This window comes from Nannospalax galili, unplaced genomic scaffold (assembly GCF_000622305.1).
Source record: "Nannospalax galili isolate Female #2095 unplaced genomic scaffold, S.galili_v1.0 scaffold528, whole genome shotgun sequence".
In the NCBI taxonomy this organism is placed as follows: Eukaryota; Metazoa; Chordata; class Mammalia; order Rodentia; family Spalacidae; genus Nannospalax; species Nannospalax galili.
The window spans coordinates 2,253,157-2,277,222 of record NW_008359681.1 but is presented as its reverse complement, the minus strand read 5'-3'; the positions used below and the strand labels follow the sequence as shown (position 1 = coordinate 2,277,222).

The 24,066-nt window shown below is 41.1% G+C and overlaps 1 protein-coding gene and 1 pseudogene across 9 annotated transcripts in view; one reads left to right on the top strand and one right to left on the bottom strand.

Moving 5' to 3' along the window:
- The window catches only part of Mbnl2 (muscleblind like splicing regulator 2), a 172,822-nt gene that overhangs the window by 79,899 nt on the left and 68,857 nt on the right, over positions 1-24,066 (top strand). The gene's annotated exons all lie outside the window — the stretch shown is intronic.
- Positions 1,558-1,713, bottom strand: LOC108490224 (annotated as a pseudogene).

The following is a 24,066-nucleotide window of genomic DNA, read 5'->3' as shown; positions in this document are numbered from 1 at the left end:
TAGAAATAGATTGAATAAGACAGTAGAGGTTATGCTATCAAATTTTCTTTACCATTTATATTTGCAGCTAGTAGCAAAGCATTCTGAAAAGAGAAAAAATATTATTATTAGTTGAGACAGTCTGTTTGGGAATCTTAATACCCATAAATGATCCAAGGACAATATCTAGAACTTTGGCCTGAAACATTATGTGACGACATGGGGCTGAGAAAGTTAAATAGCTGTGATGTGAACTAAACTCACTGCCATTTAAACAGTAGCTCCATTTAATTGGTTGGACATAAACTAGATGAAGAGGCAGATAAGTAGATTTTGGAGGATAAGAGTCCAATTTGATTTTCTCTGATGGGAAAGAGAATTGCATTCTGGGGCTCTGCCTATCCCTGAGCTCCTGTTTGGAACTTTCTGTCCATGCAGTACTATTGAATAAGAATCACTGTCTGAAGGTCAGAGTTGCTTTTTTATTTCTTCTGCGGATTTCATTTTCTCCCTGTGCCTTATCTCAGCCCCTATTGACTTTCCTAGTTTCTACTTCTGTCTTCGTTGATGATCTCTTGGGAATTTATTGAGTGTGCCAAGTTCTGTCTTTGGTGTAAAAGATACAGCAATGAGGGTACCACACCTGCCTTCAAGTTGCTGTCTGTCTGGTGAGGGATTAAGATAAATGTCAGGCAACTGTCAGTGATGAGTAGTGGGTTGGGTATCTTTAAGATCTCAGGCATGGCCTATGAGTGGGGGTAGAGAACTTTAACTTGGGGATTGAGAAATCAGAGGAAATGTCTCATTGGAGTTACTGGGAATGGATTCAAAGACAATGTAGAAATCTCATGAGACCACTTATTCTCATCTCTAACTTTTTGTCTTCTCATCTTCCATGTTCTCCCTACTCGATCATTATCTGCTTGAATAGTAGCCCCTGGTGAGGACCATCACTAAACTATTATACAACAATAAGAAATAAGGCCCTGTCTAAAGGACCTGCTGTGGTTTGACAGAGGTGACTGAGCATCCTTCTCCTGCTGTGTTTTGCCTTCCAATCCAAGAAACCTGATAGATGAAGTTATCCCTGAGGCTCTATATATCCTTCCCAAGAAACCACAGTGCCAAAACCCATGTAGATAGAAAAAAAAAACTAAACTGGGGACAGAATATCAGTAAATAAATAAAGACAAAAATATAAATATAAACATAGGACATCAAATAAAATCCATTTGAAAGGAGAGGAAGAGCAGGCAAGAAAGAGTGATAATTACAACTGCCATGTACCGGACGTGGTGGACAGTGTGGGGCCTCATCAGTATCTGCCACGTAATTCTTCAAATAATTGTGGAAGATTGTGGATTAAAATAAATTGAAGTAAAACAAGAACAATTAAACCAGGTTGTACATATTTATTAGTGAACCAATCAGTTTGCTTATGCAGACCAGATAAAAAGCAAATCAGATTTCCAATATAAATATGATCAAATCTCCAGGTTAAAAACTTTCAGCTCCATCTGGTAGGACTGATGGATGACCATGAGTCAGCTTGAACAGTGAGTCATCCTGTGTGAATCCTTACAAACCCAGCTTGGTTCTTCTCCAGTGTCTTCTGTTGAAGTTGTACCTGATTTTGTTACTGGTTTTCATCTAATTCCATTGGGGAATGGGAGGATTTTACTTCTGTTTCTTGGCCAGGAATCACTTGATTCTGAGTATCTTGTGAGAAGACATGGTGAGAAACCAAGCTGGGTATATGACACATGATGGTGGGCGAAAGAGAAAACTCAGCTTCTTAAGCAGTCTTCACAAACGATGGATTCAATGCGGTATTGATTTCTTGAGTAAATTAATATGTTCTTAGAGTCTGCCTCCCTTCCTGTTCCCTAGAATAGAAGCTCCTCAAGAGCAGGAACCTTATTTTGTTCTGTCCTGTCCAGATACCTGGAGTGAAGGTTGTGACCAGGTCAGTACTTAATCATAGTGCCTTATCTAAAAGATGGTAAAAAGGAGGCTTAACAAGATTCAGTACTTTGTGCAGAATCATGCATAAACCAGAAAGACTCTCACTTGATCACAAGTCACTCTGTGCTCTCTCCTCTTATCTTTGTAACAATAACATGGCTTTTCCTTATTTCCACACCACTCTTTAAGTTTCTCAGACCATTTACATTCCAGATACTGTACAATGCGGTTCTGTTTATAGAACATTCGTATCCACTGGTGAATATTCACCATGTACCCATTATCCTGGGGAAGGATGGATACGTTATTCCTCATGCTTGTACTAAAAAAGCACTGTGGAACCACCAAGGAGAGACTTGTATCCCTTGTTTCTGCAGTGTAGGCAGATAATGCATTCTCCACAATGCCAAGTCAAACCCACTGCCACAGGAAAGCTCATCTTCATGATCATCTTCATGATCCTACATAGTCACTGTGAGAAACGAGTGTGTGTAAGCACCCTCTAATCTGTTGCTGTGAAATAAGAACAGTAAAGCCAGAACCTAGGAGTATACCTGGACAGCTTAGAGAATAAAAGGCAGAGGGAAAACAGGGCATGTGAGAAATGACAGGGCAAAGGAACAGTTTAAGGGACCCCCAATTTCACCAAGTGTGGGCATTGATAGTTTGTGTACCTTATGGTATTAAATTCTGTCTACTTTCATTTTTCAAAATGTTTTATTCATTCTGTAATAATTTATTTTATTTCCCATGAGCTGCATAAAATATAAGGATCACTAGTATACACAGTGTTAAAGGGAATTATGTAGTCTTATGGAATTATGGATTTCTACATTCATGGAAGTAGAAATTGGTTACACTTAAAAGAACAACTTGTGAACACATAGCATATCATCAAATGCTCTTTGTATTCAGCTGTTCCATTTCACTTTGATATTTGTCCCAGAGAGATGCTCATATATATGTCCAAAGAAGCATATACCTGGATGTTTTGCCAGATAATAGTGCAAAGTGAAAACGGTCTCAAAGCTAACCAAGAAATCCAAGGAGGGAGTAGTTATATGAATGATGGCTCATCGGTACTGGGAAACACCATGTGACTTTTGAAAAATTTCTGGTTCTAGATTTCTGTTTACCTATCATTTATAGCCAATCTATATTTATATGGCCTGGAAAAAAATTTCCAAAGCATTTTCTTTAGTAGTAATGAAAGTTTTGTTGTAATACTTCTCCACTATTATCTATTTATATTTAAGACAGAAACATTTAGCTATAGCTATTTGTGTAATGTGTTATTCACTTACAGGTGCTGAGATGTAATAGAGGACCCAACAACTTTATAGTTTTTAACCCTGTGGCTTAGATCAATTAACAAGATTTTTTCTCTCTCATCACAGGATGTGTGGTGGGTGTTACACAGTCATTCAGGGCCAAGTTCCTTCCCTATCATTGCTCTTCCATTCTTTATATCATAGGGCAATTTCATCACAGGGTCAAGTCTAGGTTACTTCTACATCCAGGTTCTAGCCAGGCTTGAAGAGAAGGGAAGAATGTAGAAGAGGCGCACTCACTGCCTTAAGAGTTCCAACTTATAGGGTCTGCACAGCACACCTGTTCACACTCTGTTTGTGAAATCTTGGCCAAATAGTCCCCCTTCTAGTACAGAAGTTGGAAAGTCATAGCCCTGTAAGATGACCACTGATCCAGACTCTCCAACCACAACCGTATTAAAGTAGGAGCAAAAGAATACATTTTGACAACCACTAGTAATCACTTTCCCAGAGACACACATAGAAAACAGAGGGGAACACGAAATGTTAACCTTAAGATGAAGATGAGGCAGGATATCAAAGGACAACTTTGCATTATTAGTTTTCTTTAAATTATTTCTTGTGGTTAGGGGCGATTAGGACTAAGTCACATACCTTCACCTTCCTGAGCTCCTGTACCATTCAGACTGGATGCAAGCTCCATCAGCCCAGGTGACCTCCCAACTGACCTCTCATAACTTTTGCAACATTGCCTTTCTCTTGCACTTATCTTGACAATATTCCTGTCCAATGTTTCCATGTTAACTACCATTGAAGTTCTCAAAAACTTGAGTGCTCAGCACTACTGGATTGTAACCATTGAGAAGTTGGGCTACCAACTAACCATTTACTCTCTTTAGCATTTTCTAATTCGTTTCTTTGCTCCTGCAAATATATTGGACATTCATAACAATGATAGATGAAATGGGAAGTTGCAGTGATAAGGTAAAATTATCATTGACACTAGCTTCCCTCTTCAGAGACACCTACCTAATTGGCTAAGGAAGACATCTGTGAGTAACAATGGCAGTTGACGTGTCTGAATTAGTAGCCAATCTATTAAGCTAAGTAGGACATCAGAATGGATGTGATGACTAGGACCAGAAGGCTTCGATGAAAGTTCCTTAATGAGAAGAGACTGGAATTGGGCCTCCAGGCACGTGAGATACTTTCCAATCATAAAGACATTAACGTGTATCAGGAATATTTAATTTAACTCTATCAGTAGAATAGATATCTTCATCTTACAGATAAGAGAAATTAGGCCCCCCCCCAAAAGGCTGATATTAATGATACAGGATCATATAAGTCAGTAGAAGAGGTGGGATTTGAGTCCAGATCAAGTATCTAGATAGATCTATAGCTATGTGGTTTCCAGTCACTCCACTTGGTCTTTGAGCTTTTCAGGCAGGACAACAAGCAGCAATATCATGGTCTGTGGAAAGGCCAGAAGAAGAGCAGGCCCTGTGGCAGGATGACACTGAGGGCTTTTAGGCTGAAATCATCCTGGTTTGTGAGATGCTGTGGCACAGGAAGATTGAGTTACCCACAGGAAGTGCTGTATCAGGCTTCACTTGGCATTGTGTTCTTCCTCAGACCTGGGGAAAAGAAACCCTACAAGTCAGTCCAGCTCCCTGGCCCAATTTCACAGACCAGTTTCAACAAAGGCTTTGGCTGGCAGAAAGCACACCAACCTGTATTCCTTCTTCAATAATAAGGGCTGCCAAAGAGTCCTGGAGCCTTCCTGTCTTGTGAGCACTGCTTGGTCCCAGTTACCTATGGTCACTAGAAACAAGAGCAAGCCAGATCTTCCTGGCTTCCCAGCAGTAACCTTGTTCCTCTCACATTTCTTCTGGTTGGGCTCTTTTCCTGAGGTGACTGCTTTCTCAGCAGCCTTTAAAGCTAACAATTTCCCCAGTGTGGCTTTTGCATGTGCTAGTACTCAGAGGTTACAGTTTCTTAGTTCTTCAACCTTCTACCCTGTTTCTTCCCCCACGAAACCCCTCTCCTATGGAAAGACAGGACAAAAGTTCTCCTGGGCAGTTACCCCTTCGTTTGTTCTCTGATCCCAGCCACAGACAATTCTCCAATGTTTCATTAAAAACTTCTGTTTACCAGTGATTCATTATTTTGATCAATCAAATGAGGGGAGAGAATTCTAGAAACATACTCAGAACTTTCTGTGGTATGGAGGAACTGAATGCCAAGAGAAGTACTTCTTCATACAGATGTTTTTGTGGTGGAATGTGGTTGGGTAGGGAACTCCTTGGAGTCCTGGGAGCAGAATGGCAGGAAAGGAAAAGAAAGAAACATGTTATGTTGTAATGTTGTCAAAGCTCATAGACTGATTTCAGTTAGAAATGAGACTCCTCACTATGGTTTAGAGAGTACTAACATATGACCAGCACCATGCCACGGTCTTTACAAGCATTGTTTCACTTAACCCTTATAGCCAACTCTATGAAGTCATACCCATTTTGTAGGCAACAGAAGCTTATAGGGGTTTACTTTTCCTGGTGCTTGGCAGTGCAGAGTTGATACATGGGACTCCATTCCAAATGCAGCATGGGTAAATATAGCAGAATAGCTACAGTCAGACAGACATCCATCAGCCAGTTGTCTATTTTTCCCAGCCCAGACTCTTGGTTTCTGGAACAGAATTGAGAGAAAAGTCTACCCTTTTCCTGGGCTGCACAGGACAAGGAGCGGAGAAACCATTCACTAAGGGCAAAGGACAGGCATATTTAGTGACATGCCACCACCCCCCACAGTAACTCCATGAAAAAGTCCTGTGGTTGTGGAGACAGGTTCAGAGAATGGAAATAGCTCATGGGTGGCTGAGTAGGGATTGGAACCAAGTCCTTTAGAACACCAAATCTGGAGTACTTGGTACCTTACTGCACTGTTTCAAATGTGGCTCCAATTTTGAGGCCCAAACAGGGATAGTGTAGTGGGTGATGGGCTATGCATGTAAGTGCAAGCCAAATAAAATCTCAGCACAGACGTGGGGAAATAGGTAAGAAGTCCTAACTTTAGCCAAGGAACTATTGGCAACTGATGACTAGATAGGTTAACCAGGCTCCAGTGGATGGATACGCACTGAAAGATACTTGGGGGCACAAATGTGACTCAGTAGGCCTTAACATATATGACAGAGTGCACGGGATCTGGCAGGAGACATTACAAGAGGAGTGCAAATGACGGAAGGGGTCTAAATATAATAAAAACATATTGTATGAAATTTGTAAAAATTCACTTAAAAATTTAAAAAAGAAATTGCTAGGGGGAAGCAGCAGGATTCTATTTCAGTCAAAATTCCTTAAGTATCTGGGGTCAGGTATTGACAAAGATGATTTGTGTGGCAGGCATCATGAGGCAGATACTAGTCCCCAAAGAGAATGTCAACATGTAGAGTTGGGAGGGCATCCAGGGCTGGATGGGAAAAGAGGGTACCCATAAATAAGAGCCAGGCGAAACTACAAACTGCAAAAGAGATGAAGGATGGACAGTTGCTATCACAGGAAAACTAAGAAGGACCCAAGGTCAAGGATGCTTAAGGTGAAAGACACATAGATAAGTCTCAGAACCCAAGAGCATCTCAGCCAGCCAGCTGTTGGCTCATGGCTGCTACAGTGGTATTTTGAATCATGTCAAATTTATTAGGAATATATTACATTCCATTAAATGCTGGAACCATGAAGGATAATGAAGTATTTGCTCTCTCAGGCATCACTGCTGTGGGTAGCAAAATGCCCCATTTTCACAGAGGCTTCCTCTGACTGGTTATTGTTTTCCAATAAAGTATTGCCCCACATTTGCCTTACATAAACAAATAGAAAAATAATAATAGTTTATACTCCCACTGAACATTATAGGCAAGTGCAGACTTCCATTTAATGAGGTTTGGAGACAACATAGCAATTGTGATGTCCTGTCAAGCTTGTTAAATTGCGATTCTACCAGGATTTTACATGGAGACGGAACCAGCACATCTCAGGGTACAAATTAAGCATAATTGGATATGCACCAACTCCTTCGGGTCACTGGGATGTAATTTAATGCCATAATTGAGTAAATGATACTGTTGTGACCTGAAAAGCCCTCTCCCTAAACTTCTAGCCCACTCTCTGGAAGTTACTCAGGAAGTTGAGGCCAGTGTGACTTTTATATAATAGTGTGTTTTAAAACTAAGCTTACATCCAAAGAATCCCTTCAATTTCAGAGCTGTCTGGTTGATAGCATCTGTTGGCAGGGCAAGAATTTGTGTTTTTAAAAGTTCTCAGGTTAGTTAAAATGCAAAATTCCTAAAATGCTGAATTATGTGATTTAGGGAAGAAAGATTTGTCACATATTTTTGTGCACTTAAACCTTAGAGAGATTGACACAGTCAATAGATCCAAGTAGAAGGTATTCACTTATTACTTGCACTAGCTATTTGTATGAGTTAAAATTTATATTAAAAATATGGGGGTGGAAAGATGGCTCAGCGGTTAAGAGCACTGACTGCTCTTGCAGAGGACCCGGGTTCAATTCCCAGCACCCACATGGGGGCCATTGTGCACTTAAACCTTAGAGAGATTGACACAGTCAATAGATCCAAGTAGAAGGTATTCACTTATTACTTGCACTAGCTATTTGTATGAGTTAAAATTTATATTAAAAATATGGGGGTGGAAAGATGGCTCAGCGGTTAAGAGCACTGACTGCTCTTGCAGAGGACCCGGGTTCAATTCCCAGCACCCACATGGCGGCCACGAACCGTCCTTACTGCAGTTCCAGGGGAATCCGAAGCCCTCTTCTGACCTCCGTGGCACTGCATGACACAGGTGCACTCACCTACACGCAGGCAATACACTCATACACATAAAATAAAAATAGCAAATAAAATATTTTTTAAAATATTTAAAAACATGCCTTTTGATAAAAGTTAAAAATATAAACAAATTGCTTTACTTTGCTAAATTTTCATTTAGTAATGTTGGCTAGTGTCCTTTGATGTGCTTCCTACATTCTCTGTTGCCCATTGGGCCTGAACAGGTGTGGTCGTAGAGGTAAAGGGCTAAGTTAAACTTCTCTAACCCCAAATCCAAAATCTCCAAAATTCTAAACTCTGAAACTTGGGGGCACCACATGATGTCTCAAATGGAAAACTACATACCATGAAACTTTGTTTCATACAAAAAATTAAGAATGTGGCACAAAATTACCTTCAGGCTATGTGTATAAGGAGTATGTGAAATATAATAAATTTCATGATTAGACTTGGTTTTAAGTGTAAATAATATAGAATCTGAAAACATCTGAAATCTTAACTAATTCTGGTCCAAAGCATTTCAGATAAGGAATACTCAACTTTTGTGTCCTAAGATCCTTAACTTAAAGAGCTGATTCTGTGTCCTAGATCTGCCTTTAAAATGTTTAAAATTACTTATTATTGTGTGTGTGTGTGTCTATGTGTCTGTGTATCTGTGTATGTCTATGTATAAGTGTATCATGGTGCATGTGTGGAGACCAAAGGACAAGAGGGAGTCAGTTCTATCCTTCTATTGTGTGGGTCTAGGATCAAACTCAGATCTTCAGGCCTAGCAGCAAGTGCCTTCACCCTCTGAATCATCTCTCTGGCTCATAGATCTTTGTAAAGGAGATGACATCATACAAGCTATTTGCAAAGTGACAATAATAATACAATATCTAGTCTGCTTAGGTCACAGAATTGTTATAAAAATCAAATAATATTCTAGAAATCACAGTGCTCTGAAAACTATTAAATATAAATATAACCCATCACTACGTAGAATATTATTAATAAAATAATAAGCTCTGTGGGCAGTTCCTGAGGAGAGGAAGTTGGAAAGAAATTTAGGGAAGCTGTCTTTGAATCTTCTTTTTTTCTTTAATTTTTACAAAAACTTTGAGAATTTCGTACATGTATATAAGGTGTTTTGATCAAATCCCTGCCCACTCCCTCCCCTCCAACATTCCCGCCCCCCCCCAGAGGTAACCCTAAAGTCTTTTAAGGATTAGATACAAGCTCCCAAATAGCAATTCCTACCTCCTATTCTACCACACCATCCTCTTAAGAGGTTACCCAAATTGCCAATAAAGAATCGGGATTCAGACTGCTCTGGCTTCTTCCATGCTGAACAGGGACGCAAGGTGAGGCAATTGGGAGTACCCCTTCAGTGGGTCTATCTAAAAGACTCCCAAATTGCATAACTCTTGTCTCTAAGGGGAAAAGAAAGACCTTGAATCATGAATAGGAGATGTGAAGGAGAAGTAAAGGCAAGAGTAATTAGCATTACAAGTTCTAGACAGGGAACTAGAAAAAAGTCCGAACAGGGCAATTTGAATCTTATGCCTTGCATTGATCTAACATACATATTGATCAGCTACCTAAGGCTCATGGGAAAGTCTCTCTTCTGTGTTACTTGGGTTTTCTACCCCTTTTCTTCCTTTCTTAAATTGCCACTTCCTCTCTCTGGAAGCAAGGTTCATTACAACCTTTGCAAAATCATCGAAAAGGCAGATTCCACTTATCTTCCTCCTCCACTTCTTATTGGTAGTTCTGCCTAAATTCCTTGATTGAATTGAATACCGGTGGTTAAAGCGCATTTTCAGATGAATTACTATTATTCTCAAATTCTCTTTCTACTGTTCTTGTGCATAATTAAGAAATTGCTGTAATAGGAGTATTCCTTCTTAGGTAATTGCAATCTATTGCTTGGAAGTAAGAATGAAATCCAAGAAGAACATAAATACAGACAAATATAATCATCAAATTAATCAGTCACCAGTGCTTAGCCAATATTGGGTTGGTATAAACTTAGATTATCTTCCGGCTTGAAAACCTAAATCTTTACTTCAGGATCTAAATTCTATGGTTTTTGAGTGATTCTTATGGTAGGTTTCACATGAAAAGTTCAATACATTTGACAGAAGGCTACTCGGGCAACAATAATTTCTAACAGGAGGAAAGGGGAAGTATAGGAGATAGAACAAGAATAGAATACATGGATGGACTGCGGTTGTACACACATGTATGCATGTGTGCGTATATGCAGACTAAAGGAAGCTTGGAGAGATTGCGGCACCACTGCTACCCTGTCTGAGCAACTTCCGTGGCTAGTCTGCAAGAGTTTCCTTTTTCCTGCTCACACCTAGGAAAGGTGGGGAAACAGAGGTATTCTCTATGGCGTTAAAGTCCATTTTTCCCTCTCTTTCCCCCAACATCCTGGCCAGAAGAATCTAACTTAATAGGATAGAGCAGATGGAAGAATCCATCAACCTTACTTCCCTCTGCTTCCCAGCTCTAGCTCACTGCAGTTTAGTTTTTGCTTGCAACACTCTACCAATATTACCTTTGATATGATCACCATTAAAGATTGGATTGTCACTTTCCATGATCCGTTTTTGCAACCCTTAATTTTACTTGAGCTCTGTAGTATTTAACACTTACCAAGCACTCTAGCTTTCTTACTTCCTCAAAGCCTGATTTTCCCTTTTTCCTCTTTTCCGGGACCATATTTCCGAAGCTTCCTGTTATCATCCAAAACAAACTGATGACGGTCTCTTTTGACACCATATAACTTAAGCAGATATATTGCACTATATTGCAGTGTTTGGTTGACAAACTAATTGAGAGGTTGGTACTGAGCCACCAGTGTGAATGCCTGAGATGTGTGACTGGGAAATTTATTCTTTTAAGTGATCCTTACTTAACTTGTTCCACCTAAGGAAGGAACAAAAGAGCAAATACTTCTAAAGAAACCCAACAGATTCTAAGCATCAGTAAAGGGAGGGAGAAGATAAAAAGCATGTGTAAGCAGACAGCCTTTGGACATTGGCCTCTTAGCACGCAGTACTGCCTGATGTTGGTTGCTGAGCAACAAGAACAGAGGCTATAAGTTTGTGTCTAGTTGGGAATAGAGTCGCCACAGGATTTCAAGAATTTATGAAGATGCAACCTTGGCTACATCTTTAAGTGTTCATGAGGTCCTCCTGTATGCTCTTTAGACCATTAATTCTTATCAACATAACATTTTATTTATCTCCCTAGTTAAAATCAAGGCTTTCTTAAAAGACAGCAAGGAAATATAATCTTATAGATTGCATCTCTCAGCATCTAATGTACAAAATAGCTCCCATTAAAAACATTGATTAGGGGCTGGGACAGTGTCTCAGTTGGTCAAGTGCTTGCCATATAAGCACAAGGACCCAAGTTTGTTCCTAGCGCTCATGTAAATAAAAGGCCAGGTACAGCAGCATGTGCCTGTAACCCCAGTGCTGAGCGGGTAGAGAAAAGAGGATCCCCCCACCGCCAGGCTTGCTGGCCACCTAATCTGGCCAAATTGGCAAACTCCTGGTTCAGTGAGAGACCCTGCCTCAAAAAATAAGGTGGAGATAAATCAAGGCAGACACCCAAGGTCAACCTCTGGCCTACATACACACACACACACACACACACACACACACACACACACACACACATGCAGTTACATACACATGAACATATGCACATGCATACACACAACACACTGACTGGTTAATTGACTGATTGACCTACCTACCATCCCAGTTGGTTGTCAGAGACCTTCCTTTTATTTTTCTTGGTGGATGCAAGTTCAATGACACTTACAGGGACATACTTTGCTTTTCAATGTTTAACTTCAATTGATTTTTCCACTGGCTGTGCCAAAGTTTTAAATTGATTCCAGTTGTTTAAAAGAAATGTATATTTTTCTTCTACACATTTTAAAAGGAAAATATTTAATGTATTTTTCCTAGACTAAACTAAAACCAGATACTTTTTCCAGAAATGTATGAATGAACAACAAAGTGGTTACTTTGGAAGCTAAAATGCTGTTATATTGGATTTCAGAAAAGTCAAGTGATCCCATATTTCATGTGACTCCAGGTGAAAGAGAAAATATTTAGTCAGCAATTGGAAAAGTAAAAATAAATTCAAAAGCTCTCTTGTGCAGGCTCATGATACGAAAACTGAACAATTTCATATAGAAACAGTGTGGCAAATTATATTAGTCAGTGAATATAAATTGCTTTTTTAGACAAAAGAATATTCATGACATTTTTCTGTTTAAAGAAAATAGTTCTCTTTATCATAGAATCATAAAATCTTGGAATCTTTGGAGAATTAGATTATTTTCTATCCAGTGCCAAGCTGGTGACTCCTTCGGGGCAAGGATCATATTTTCTGCTTCCTCTTCAAAACATTCACAATGCTGAGTGAAAAGCAGTGTCAGTTCCCTTAAATAATAGGCACTGATATGATGATGATGATGATGATGATGATGATGATGATGATGATGGTGATGGTTCACAGCTATGGTTGGGGGTGGGGTAAGAAGAAAACTCTCATCCTCACCTTCTGGAATTGGTTTTCTATTTGATAACAGCCCACTTGGAGCCTTTGAGCTGTTGTAATAGTAGGGATTATATCCTTGGGATTTTCTGTCTCACTCATTAAAATGACATGCAAAGCACTACTACACTGGTGCTTTTGTTGTGCAAAAGCATTGGCCAACTGCCATAGTGCCCGAAGGCCCAAGTTCAGAGCGCCCCAGCACATTGACCTGCCCACTCAGATCCTGCTGTGGGAGGCTTATCATCCTAGGAGCACAGTACAGTGACTTACAGAGGTTCATGATCAATACTCTTCTCAGAGTTGGTTCAGGAAGTCCTACCAGCTGTCATGTAAGGGTAATTAACACATCTCTCTCAATTATGCATGCTGGTGGAAGAATTTCAAACATTTGGCTGGGTAACAAATCCATCCCCTCTGTTAGAGAAAGGTCATCCCTCTGACCATCTGGATATTTACTTTCCTTTATAAATGAGCTTCATGGAATGTTCTGTTGGGAAAGGAAATTGATGGGGACAAAGGGAATTTCCTAGTAAAACTGATACTGTCCCACATTCTATGCTGCCCAAGTTTTTAAACCAGGAGTCTTAAATCTTACCTCAACCCTTATTTTATTTAGCACAGTATCTGTTAATATACATCATGTTCATCCTGTACACTGTTATGACAAAAATGATCTCTAATACCTCAGAAATTTTGCTATTGATCTCTGCAGCAGAACATTTCTTTTACCTCCTTACATATTCTTAAAAGGTACAAGTTATCACTATGGGGGAAATTGACAGAGGAAAGGTACTGAGAGGAGGCCAGCATGGGCAGGTCCACAGGCTTAAGGAGCATCCATTCTAGCAAAAGGAAACAAGGAAGGGATTGTAAGACAATGGTTATGGTCCTCTGTAGCTAGCAAGATAAGCAGAACAAAGTCCTGTGGAGATGTTTCCTCCATCCAGGACTAGGAAAGCAGACTGGGACAGGAAGCAAGAGACACGGGCCTACAGAGGTGGGGTAAGAGGCAATCTAGGCAACAAGCCCCATGAGTGTGGGTACGGAAGAAGGAAAGCAGAGGTTTTGCTTGGAATCTGAGGGTAAGGTAGCTGGACCACAGAGTAGGATATGGTCAAGTAGGGAGATAAATGACAGTGACACTTTGAGACAGGGTTGGGAGAGACCCTGAACACCAAAGGAAGGAATGTGGACTTTACTTAGTTTGGGACAAGGAAAAATTTTGACCAGGAAAGTAAAAAACTTGGAACAAATGAGAAATATTTTTTGTGACCACTAGAGGTTGAATTGCATGTCTTTAAAAATCTTGAGGAGAAACTCAAACACCTGAAAATGTGACTTATTGGGAGGCAGGGTCTTTTAAAACTGTTTTCTAAAAGTGTTTTTATTAGCATACATTAATTATATATAATAATTGGTTTCATTATGACATTTTCATGTATCATCTTACATGTATTTTGATCACATTCAGCCCCCCATTGCCCTCTCCTGTGCCCCTCCACCCTCACTGACCCCCTTTCATCTTCCCAAGTAGATCTCCTTCTACCTTGTCTTTGGTGGTGGGGAGGAATGAGTGGAAATACTCAGTGAGATCCATCAGGGTTACTTACAAGAACCTTGGTGAAAGGTTATTTACAGGAGCATGAACACCTTACCAGTGCCTATACTACTAAAGAAATGGGGAAATGTGGTCTTTATAGAAGTAATCAAGAAAAAACTAGGTCACTGGGTGAGCCCTGAGTCAATATGGCTGGCATCCTTACTAAAAGGTACATTTGAATGCAGAGACAAGTCTGATGTGAAAGACGTAGAGAAGAGATAGTCATCTACACCAAGAAGAGAGGCCTGGACCAGATCCCTCCCTCACAGCCCTCAGAAAGAGCAAGACTGTTTCCTCCTTGATCTTGAACTCCAGCCCCCAGAACCATGAGATTGTTCATCTCTGTTGCTTAAACTGGTCAGCATGTGATACTTTATTACTGCCACCTTAGAAGCTAATACAGAGACTGTATGTAGAGAACTAGAGTGAGCAGGAATTAAATGTAGGCAGTGGCAGTGAGGGATCAAAGCAAGAACGAGAGATGGAAAGTGTCATAGATGTTGCATGCTGAGCCCTGACAGCAACATCTAGACAAGGAGAAATATCAGGGTGTGAGGTTCATATGCAAGGGGAAGTCTGAGTTCTAGAGAGTTCTGGCTCTGACTCTAAACAGTTAAAATTCAGCATCTTTAAAGGAACAACAAAGTAGAAAATTGCCCCAAAGGAAAAGAGAAACGTATTACTGGTCACCTGAGATGAACTCATTATTGGATTTGAACTTTAGCTCTGAGTTTCCTGGCAGTTAAGGCAAAAAGAAAAACATGTACTTATTGTCTGATAAAAATCAATGTAATATGATTAGCTCTTGAGAACAACACATAGATAGGCTGAGTGCTCAGATGAGATTACATTTAAGAATTCGCCGATTCGAGATACATTAAGGACCATGCAAAAACCCATACTCTTTAATCCACTTACCCTGAGGAATTTTTTAAAGGAGGGAGGGAGGGAAGGAGGACAATGTGTGTGAAAACGCTTGTCTTAAAATCAGTTATGAAAATGCAGAACTGGAAAGAGCCAACGTAGGGAAAAAGTTTGTTTAATTACTGTGCATTCACTCAAGCACATATAACACAGGCACCGAGAACAAAGCTGGTCCAGCAGCAAAGAGAAACAAGGTGTATGTAGACTCAGTAAGTCAGGAGAGGGAGCTAGGGAAATGGCTTGGTCGTTAAAGTACCCGCCTAACAAGCATGAGGACTTGAATTCGGGTTCCTAGACCCATGCAAAAAGCTGGGCATGGTGGCACAAACCTATACTCCTAGTGCAGCGAGGCAGAGACAGGAGGGTCCTTAGAGCTCATTAATCAGCTGATCTTCCCCAATTGGTGAAGTGCAGGTTCAGTAAGAGTCCCTGTCACAAAGAAGGGTAGAGAGTGATGGAGAAAGATACTTGTCATCAACCTCTGGCCTATACATGTACACACACACACACACACACACACACACACACACACATATGCATACAATACACACAATATTCCGGAGGTAAAACTATAGTGTTCTTCAAGATTATCACTGTATTAAAATATATGTCAAAAGAGACTGCTCAATCATGGTAATAATTATAATAGTTTGATGCTTTTAAAGGTGAGGTTCCCACACACCATATTTCTCCAACATTATACTGTTTACAATTAAATTTAAGAGAACAAACCACCTCACATACTTAAGCTATATGTTCACGCTATGCTTTATGGTATTACTTTTTTTTTTTTTTTTTTTTTTTGTAAAGAGCCAGATACCCTGTAGCCCCAGCTGTCCTGGAACTCACTATGTAGACCAAGCTGACCTTTAACTCACAGAGATCCACCTGCTTCTGCCTCCCAAGTGCTTGGATTAAAGGCATGAGCCACCATGCCCAGCTATTACATTTAATGAAAAACAAAGAAAGATTGCAGAAATGCAGAAATAGCAAACTGAAACTGTATTACCTGGAAAGTGCTGTTAATCAATTTCTTGAAATGGCTGTAAACTTTCAGAAATGCTCTTTTTAAATAAAATGGATGGATGGATGGATGGATGGATGGGTGGATGGATGGATGGACGGCAGTCCCCCTGGGGTCCTGTGTGTTTGCTTTGAGGCACTAAAGCTGTTGAAGTGAGCACACGCTAAGGTACTATGAAGGGGCCCATGATGAGGAGGGTCCAGTGGTCCCCGTGTGCTTACTTGCTCCTGGACCTTCACCCTTGCTGTCAGTCTCTTCAAGCAAACTTCCAGGAGCCAGTGCTTCTCCTCTTGGCTAACCTGCCCACATAAAACCAGGGTGTGGTGGTGCTTACTAGGAATATAGAGGCATGAGGACCAGAATTTCAAAGTCATCATCAGTTGTATAGGGAGTTCAAGGCGTAAGACCCAGACATTAAAAAGAAAAAAAAAAAATCCTCAAACAGAAGAGTGAAACTGGGTGGTGGGAATTTGAGGGCTACTCTCTCTTGTTAGCTGCAAATTGTGTTGTTGATGGTAGATGTGTACTCTGCTCTGTCATGGAGACCACTTCCTCCCTTGCTTTCCTTAATGGAACATCTGCAGCTAAGACTGCCTCTGTCGATGGATGGCTTTGTCCCCACCATGGAGCTCTCAGTGGTGGCTGTGCCTGGTCCCCTTCCAAGATGTTTGAATTTTAAGGCCTAGATGAGGCTGCTAGGAAAGCTACTGCCTCCTCTTAAGGAGGAGACCTGGAGAGGCCCGAGGGCCTGCATCCTGGAGATTAGAAGCCCACTGCCTCTGGGCTCCTTATATTTAAGCACTCTCTACTCTCCCAGCTCTGACCCACACCCTGATCACAAGGGCAGTGCTAAATGGAGTTCTGTATGAGATCAGCAATATTTAGCAATTGCAAGTTTGACATAATGCACTTCCTCATAATTTATTAAAGTTGCTAATACATTTTAAAAAATATGTGAAGAACATGGAAGCCTCTCAGTAATACGGTACAGTGCATTAACCCTCCATTGATTTTGCATCTCATCAGAGTGAAAGCCTCCTGACAACCAATGAGCTCCACCATCCGGGTGCCTTACTCTCCTCATCCCTCAGCTAGAGATAGAAGGATGGACTGCTCTTACCTCACCTAGTTCTGCCAGGTGCACCCTGGTGGCCATCGCAAGAGCACTTTTTGTGTGCTTCAGCCTCAGGAATCTGTCACTTCCTTTCTCCTTTCCCCGAACCTACAGGTCTTAAGACAGGCCCTCTGCCTCCTGAACCCCCCCATGGCCTATTCACATCGAGGCCTTCTTTGGTCACTCCATCAGAAGTTGAGAAATTCTCTACTCACACATTTTAGACCCTCTCACACTGCTTTCTCCCCAGCACTTATCACTACCATGTTCACTATATTCATGTATGTGCATATGCATGTGTATGCACATGTGGAGGCCAGAAGACAACAGCAGGTGTCTTCCTCAATTGCTGTCCACCTTATTTTGGGGATAGGTCTTCTCAGTGAGCCTGGAACTAACTGAGTCAGCTAGACTGACTGGCCTCTAAGACTCAGGGATCCTCCTGTCTCCACCTCCCCAGCACCGGGATTACAGATGTGTGCTACCACACCTTCTTTGTACATGGGTGCTAAGGAGCTGAACTCAGGCCCTCATGCTTGGGAAGCAAGCACATTACTGACTGAACCATCCCCCTGACCCTTGCTGTATATTTTACTGATTGATCTTGTTGAGTGTCTATCTTCCTGCTTTAAAACGTAAATTCCACGAAGACAAGAAATTTGCTTATTTTATCATTGCTTCTCTCTGATGCTGAGAATGGTACCTGCCATAGACTAGAGTCAAACATGTGATGAAGGAGGGAGGGAGGGAGGGAGGGAGGAAGGAAGGAAGGAAGGAAGGAAGGAAGGAAGGAAGGAAGGAAGGAAAGAAAGACCTTGCTGTGGTGTTTTCCTTCTACTGAAGTAATCAGAAGCTTGGACTCTTAAATTCAGCCACTCTAGTATCCAGAAGCTCCCAGATGGGAGGGAGGAGATGGTATGGCAGGAGGGGAGGATCTGAGGAAGTTTGCCCTTGGTTTTATAGTGAGTTAATTTAGAATCTTTGCTCCACAGGCTCTAGGACCAAGCTCTTGACTTTAGATCAGCTATTTCCAAGTCTCAGTTCACTCCAGAAGCAGAACAGAGATAATGAGACAAGATTCCAGGGTTTTTCTAAGAAGCAGGATACAAGTATGTAAAGTGTAGAGCATACAGGAAGCCTGTATTAAAATGAAATCTATTTTCCCATTTATAAATCATCTGTATTAATGAGAAGTTTGCATTATTGGTAAAGCAAGAATTTCCATCTTTATTGGCATTTCAGGGATTATGTTGGCAACATATTTGGGAGGTTACGGAGAAAAACGCCTGCTATATATACAATGTAATGATCCCCCCACCACCACCCGAAGCAAAGAAATAGCACCTGAAGCAGTTAAACCCGCATTCAAAGCTTGTTTGTTCTCCATGGGTTCTTATCCCACAAGGTTTACCAAGACTCTTGCCCTGGGAATCTGTGTCTTCCAAAAACTTATCTGTTGAGCAAACATGGTCTCAAAGACTTACTCTCTCCTGAGCCTTATGCTCCTCACCATTGACTATTAGAGGAGGCACAAGTGAGTTTCTCCTTGTGATAAGTTTAGAGTGAACATCCAAGATGGAAGCCAGTATTGATACTGACAGTGACCTCAGCCACAGTCCAATTCATGGGTCAGGCACTGCCCAGATATGCAAACTGTTCAACCAGTGCACAGAGGGCAATTTGTGGGTAGAGAGTCATTCAAATGGGGAAAGGTCTGCTGAGCTGAACCTTGGAAGACAGTTCCAATTAGGGCAAAAGAGAGAGAAGGCTGTCAACTCTTCTCCCCCAACCCCTTGCTAGAGAAACTACCCCCTCCTAGACCTTAGTCATTAGTAGGCATAACATTGATAGATGTCTAAAAGGTATAAATATGATTTAAACTACAATTTTGCATATGGATTTACCATTTACATCCCTGAACTCCAGAGGCCTCAGGTTTGCCCTAATGGGGTAGCCCCAGAGGCCGTTACTGGTACTTTCTGGTTCAGAGCAGCCTGCTATATTCATTCTCTCCAATAATTAGTTTGATGTATTAAAATCCAACCATATTTATAAAATGTACTCAATCACTTTAATTGAATTGCAAAGATGTATGATTTATGAAACGTTACACGGACCCTTCTGGCTGATATTAGACTTACATGACACTTATCACTGCAGTTTCTTTCCTTTCTATTCTGTGTCTATAGATTGCAGTTCTCTGTATCTAGAATTTCTCAAGGATAGGAACAACATCCTTGTATGCCCTTGGGCCTAGCATGGATTCAGACACATGGTAAGAACCTGTGATGTATAGTCAGAGCAGGTGCTGGAGCTAAGCTGAGTCGGTCAGATCTGAGACCTTCCACTTACCAGCTATGTGACCTTTGGCAAGTGAACTTCTCTGTACCTTGACTTTCATACTGGAAAATGGAAACAGAAATAAGCCCTACCTCAAAGGCTAATTGTGAACCTTAATGAGATCGTTTTTGTAAAGCACTTATGCACTGTGCTTGGTGCACTGTGAGAATTCAATTAATGCAATTATTTATAACTATATGAACATGTGAAAGGACACTGACTAAGAGCACTACTGTGCCTGAATTTACATTTTGGACTTACTCTGTGCTAACTGTATGCACTAGGATATGATCCACAGTCAAGACTTAGTTCTACCATTGTCAAGTGGAGATACTAATAGTACCTCGCCTGAGATTATACATGTGAGACACTTAGCAAAACACCTAACATGCAGCTGATAATAAACACTCAATAATTAATAATAATGATGATGTATATTTACATTCAATAAATGTTAGCAAGTTTTATTACCATATAGATAATTTTCTTTTTCAAAAATATTGTACTTTGAGCTGGGCATGGTGGCTCACACCTTTAATTCCAGCACTTGGGAGGCAGAGACAGGTGAATCTCTGAGTTCGAGGCCAACCTGGTCTACATAGAGAGTTCCAAGTCGGCTGGAGCTACAGGGAGACCTTGTCTCAGAAAGACCAAAAGAAAAAAAAAAAAAAAAAATCACAGTTTGTGTCCTCCACCTATGTGCTATCAATATGAGCAGAAATGTCTCCACATTATTTTGATATATCACAGTGAAAGATTTATCGTCCTCTTTTTTTTTTTTTTTTTTTTTTTTAAAAAAAAAAAAAAAAAAAAAAAAAAAAAATTGTACTCTGTCATAAAGGCTCAATTCAGTTTACAAATCAATTTGACCAGTAGTATTTAGATTGTTTTCAATTAAATATTCAACTAGAAGCAATAGATGAGGAACATTTGGGATTTTCTAGGGAAAATCCTTTGTCCAAAAATTTACCTAGAGGTTCTAAGAAGGAGAGAGTGATATAATTAATGTTCAGTGTTTGGCTGGATTCCTTCAGAAGTTAGTTCTGCCATGAACCAAAGAGATGCTAGCTCAGATGTTGATGGTGAGCACAGCTGTCCATGTTCATCTCAGAGAAACATTCAAGAGCATGAAGTCTGAGAAACAGTAGCAGGTGTCTACTGAGGGTGGCCCACAGCATGGGCAGTCTAGATGGTAGTCTTTAGAAGGGCCTTGGGCAAAGAGGGCCAGCATATGGGCAGGACTTTCTGAGCGAGGCAGGTTCTCACACATGGTACCCAAGGCAAAGGGAGAAGCCCTATCGGATGCTCAGACAGGAAACCTGTGCCATCCAGTGAGTGAGTGCGGTAGATAGAAGGCAGGATGTTGAGGTTTAGAACTAAGTACCAAGTTATCAAAGCCAGGGTATCAAAGCATTATCAACCAGGACAGAAATCCAGGGTCAGTTTAGGATTTGTCCTGGGATCTTGGACCTACCTACCTACCTGTAATGATGACAATTACATTGAAGGTCAGAAGAGAAGAATGAATGTGTTAGGCTATTGGGGGAGTAGATACTATACAGAAAAGCATCTTCTCTTCACTCTTTCCCTGCCATTATTGCTCTGGGTTTCCACATACCCTTGAAGGTGTCCTCCTTCATGGGTAAGACTATAAAAATGTCTATTTACCTGTGTAAAACCAGCTTCAAAATGTCCAAATCCATTCTCTTTGACTTCTCTCATACTTAAATGATTCCCTTCCTCCCCCCATGCAATTTTAATATCAAGGACCATTTTTTATCAAGTCACTCTCTGTAATCAGAATATAAAAATTATTTCAACATTTCTCTTAGAGAAGGGATCTTCAGAGACTCAGTAGGCCTTTCTGCATTACTAATGAGCTCCTCAGTGAAACATTTTGTCTGTTACTAAAATAAATCTCTCCTATTAAATCTTCCATATGAAAAATAGGCTTGTATCTAAGCTGACTAGTTTCGTTGATAGAAAATCACTGAACTTGATAAAGATTTAGAAAAAAATCATGATAATTTATTTCTAAAGAAACAAGGTGGTCTTGTTAACCAAGTTTATTTAAAAAAAATTAGAATGTACATTTGCAGAGTCAGACAGTGTCAGATACTGCAGTATTGTGGAGGCATGACCTCTATTCTCATGACACTTCTTAGAGGTTGTGGGATTCTCAGGATTGCTGTAGCAAGTACTACAGACTAGATGGCCTGGAGCCATGGAAATGTATGCTGTCTCCATTCTGGATGCTGGCAGTCCAAAGTCAAGGGCTCAGCAAAGCCATGGTCCCTCTAAGGCCTCCAGGAAGGCTCACTTTCTGGGCTCTCTCCCTAATCTTGTGGCCTCAGGTGTTCCATCTCTTTAGCCGGCCATCTTCTTCCTGTGCCTCTTTACATTCTCCTTGTTCAAATTTCCCCATTTTGATAAGAAGACAGGCCTGATTGCATGGTCCTGTAATCTCAGCTACTCTAGAAGCAGAGACAAGGAAATCATAATTTTAAGGCCTTCCTGGGCTACAGAGTGAACAATGTGGTGAAATGTCTTTAAAAAAATTTTTTAAGGAGCTGGAGAGATGGCTCAGCAGTTAAGAGTGTTGACTGCTCTTGCAGAGGACCCAGGTTCAATTCCCAGCACCCACATGGCAGCTAACAACCATGCATAACTCCAGTTCCAGGGGATTGATGCCTTCTTCTGACCTCTGCCAGCACTATACAACATGGGTGCACTTAGACACAAGCAAGCAATACACTCATATTCATACACTCATATTCATAAAAAAAGATTTTAAGTAAAAAAGGCTTACAGTTTCAGAGGGGTAAGAGTCCATCATGGTGCTGGAGTGTTGCCAGAATTCTCTAGGGGTCTCTTGTGCTATGGGGCAAACCATATAACATATCTTTATGTGTATTTATTATTGTGGGGGGGGAGTGACTTACAAAGAAACCAGCACCCCGTGGCAGCTCAGAGCCCACCATATCAGACTGCTCCCATGCCATCTCCATAGTCACCGCTAGCATTTGCTCACGCCTCAGGGGCCAGTGGTCTCACCCAAGGTCCATTCTGATGGGCCATCCTGTCCTTGAGTACGCCTGGCTGCTGCTACTGAGCGTTCCCCACACCAGCTTCCGTTCCAAGATGACTCCCAGCAGCCCCTCAGTAGTCCACCCTCTGTGGCAGGCCCCACCCTTTGGAGGAACTAGTCAATTGGGAGACAAGGAGGTGTAGCAGGAGGCAGCCAGAGCAGAAAGCTATCTTCATGTAGATACAGGAAGTAGAGAGACAGACTAGAAGTAGGACAATGCTATGAACTCTCAAAGCCTGCCCCCAGTGACATGCCTCCTAAACCTCCACAAATAACTCCTCCAACTAAGGCCAAGTATACTTGGAGTCTGCAGGGGATATTCCCATTCAAACCACCACAGCTAGTCCACTAGATCAGGCTCACTCTTAATGACCTCATGGTCACTTGGCAACATCTGAGAAGACCCTATCTCTAAATAAAGTTACTTTGAGAGGTAACCAGTGTTAGGACTTCAATGTTCTTTTCAGGAAGACACAATTCAACTCAGACTCCAATTCCCCAGTATTACCCAAAAGTTCATTCATCACCTATTCTGTTTTTAACAGATCTTTCACATGTTGAGCCAAAATCTGTTTCTCAGGAGCTGCTTCTGTTATGTGTAGAAAGCTGTGGAGAGGATGTATGTTTTAGTAACAGAGGACAAGAATGCATTCCTGGTTGACTTTAAATGACCTTGAAAAGTACATTTAAATCTCCCTGCATCTCTTTTTTACTTACCTTTAAATTGGGGTAACAGATTACAAAAATATCGGGAGGCTGTAATAAGATACTATGTGTGAGGACTGCTTTGTAAGGTGTGATCTGAGTGTTCCATTGTGAGACTCTTCAGAACGACTCTGGTTAACAGCACAGATCTCAGGCCAGTCGGCCGCGATGGAAGGTCAGCTCTGTTGCTTATGAGCTATATGCCTTGGGATGCTATTTCCCCCCTCTGTGCCTCTGTGTCATCCCATAAAATGGGACTGTTAACAGTCCCACTTTTAAGAGCTTGTAGTAAAGATTAAATGGGAATCATCTTCAAGAAGCACTTAGAAACTGCTACATGATAGGTACAGGATTATATAAGTCTTTGCTATTTTTGTCAAGGACAAGGCCACGGCTTTGTGTCCTGTGTACAATTCCATCCCAGCTTCTGGCATAAAACAGATGCTCCCAAACCATCTGTGGGAGAGATAAAGGGATGGAGACACCACTGAGCCTGTCCACGTCTCCCTACAACTACCTTGCCTCTTCTCCAGTCAGTGCCCCAACCCTGTGCCATGGTACAAGGCACCCTGTCCTATACCTACTCAGGCTGGCTTTTCTGAACATAGTGCAGCCTCCCCCTACTGCAGTTAGAT